The sequence below is a fragment of the Carlito syrichta genome, unplaced genomic scaffold (genome assembly GCF_000164805.1).
Source record: "Carlito syrichta isolate Samal-C Ts95f unplaced genomic scaffold, Tarsius_syrichta-2.0.1 Scaffold301832, whole genome shotgun sequence".
In the NCBI taxonomy this organism is placed as follows: domain Eukaryota; kingdom Metazoa; phylum Chordata; class Mammalia; order Primates; family Tarsiidae; genus Carlito; species Carlito syrichta.
In genome coordinates, this window is record NW_007245928.1 from 210857 (window position 1) to 213018 (window position 2162).

Here is a 2162-nt window from a genome sequence, read left to right on the forward strand (position 1 = left end):
AAAAAATTAGGAAAAGAGACAGAAGTGAGCTGGGACATAGGAAGGAAGGAAGCAGGTAATGGTATGGAAACTTGCCAAAAAATGAACAGAGAACATCTTTGAGAAGCAGAAAGGAATAAGAGGTATTTCTATTTGACAAACATTTTGAACTTTTACCATATGCAAAATACTAAGTTGGGTGCTGCTGGGAATATATAATCAATAAGAGCTAGTCCCTGGCCACAGAACTTTCAGTCTACTAGGTAACAATTTTTCATTTATCTAATGTAAATTAAGTGCATACAATCTTCTAAGCACTACTGTAGGTCCTGGAAATACAGCAGGAAAGAAAACAAACAACATTATTTAAAGAAGATTACATTCAAGAAAAGGTGGTATATATACACAATGGAATACTATGCAGCCATAAAGAAGAACAAAATCATGAACTTCTCAGAAAATTGGATAGAATTAGAGACAATCATTCTTACCAATCCACCACAGAAACAAAGAACTGAATACCACATATTCTCACTCATAAGTGGGACCTAAACATTACGATAGCACAAGGAAGGGATCAGCAGTTACAGGACACTGCTAGGGGAGGAGGAGAGGGAAGGGGCTTATAACACAAAGGGTACTTGATCCTAAACCAGGGGAAGTGAGGACCAGTTGAAGGCCCAAACTTCATCTACACATAGATTTCTTATGTACCTAATCCTGGCTTGTACCCCACATCTTTAAAATGAAATCAAGTATTTTATTTTTTTAACTTTTAATTTTTTAATTTTAAAGATGTGGGGTACAATTCAGGTTAGGTATACAAATGTTCATTATGCAGGTACACTTGCTGATGAGGTGTGCCCCCGAAATAAAGTTTGTTTTTTTTTAAAAAGATTAATTCAAGTGGAAGGAGATAGGTAAAAACATTTTAACAAATATATAGTTTGATAGGTGGTGGTAAGTGTTATAAGAAAAATAAGGTAAATGTTATGGAACGATGGGGGGGAAGGTTGATAATTTATGTGGCATAGTTAGATAAGGCCTCTATGATAAGGTAGAATTTGAAAAGAACACTGAAGGAAGTAAGAGATCCTGTGACAATATATACAAGGAACATTCCAGATGAAGGAATATAAAGATTCTGAAGGAGAAGTGTGCTTGGTGGCTTTGAAGAACAGCAAGGAGGATAGAAATGCCGCAGCTGACTTAGAGTAAGTGTGGCAGAGGATGAATTCACAGGGGCAGTGGTGGGCAAGATGACATATGCTCTGTAGGCTGCTGAAAGGATCTTGGTTGTATTCTAAATGAGATGAGAAGCTACTGGAGGGTTTTGAAGCAGAAAAGTCACACAGTTAGGGTTATGCACCGAAAAGACTGCTTTGAGGGTTAGAGGTACAGGGCAACATATACATAGAGAGATCAGTTAAGACACTACTGAAATCAGACAAGAGATGATGGTGGCTTCATGCAATGTGGTAGCTGTGAATTAGTTGTGGACATAGTGAAATTCTGAATATATTTTGAATATAGAGCTGGCAAAGTTTGCTGATGGGTTGGATGAGAAAGAGAGGGTTAAAGGTGATTCTAAGATCTGGAATTGCTGAAGGACCATTTACCTAAGATGAAAAAGGGTATGACAGATGAAAATATTAGGGAGGAGGGAAATCAAGAGTTTAGTTTCAAACATACTATATTTGGGATGCCTGTTTGACAACCATGTGGACATATTGATTAGACAATGGAACGTGAATCATGAATCTGGGAAAGGTCAGAACTGCAAATAGAAAATTGGGTCTTATTAAACTATTGATTAAATAGGAAACCATGGAACTGGATGAAATATGAATATGAGTATGTTTGGAGGAGGGCTAATCTTCGGTACTCCACCTTGTAGAGGTTGGGACAATTCAGAACAAATACAAAAGGTAGTGAAGGACTGACTAGTAAGTGAATGAGAGAAGGTGAAGAGAAAAAAAGAGTGGTGTTCTAAGAGCCAGAGGAGGAGGAGAGTGGTCCAAGCACCGGGGGGCAATTAACTATGCCAAATGGTACTGTTAGCTCAAGATGATGACTGGGTATTGTCTATTCACTTTCAAAAATAAGCAGGTTATTAATGATCTTGACAAGAATACTTTTAGTAAGTGATGGATGAAAGTCTGTTTGGAATGAGCTCAAAAGAT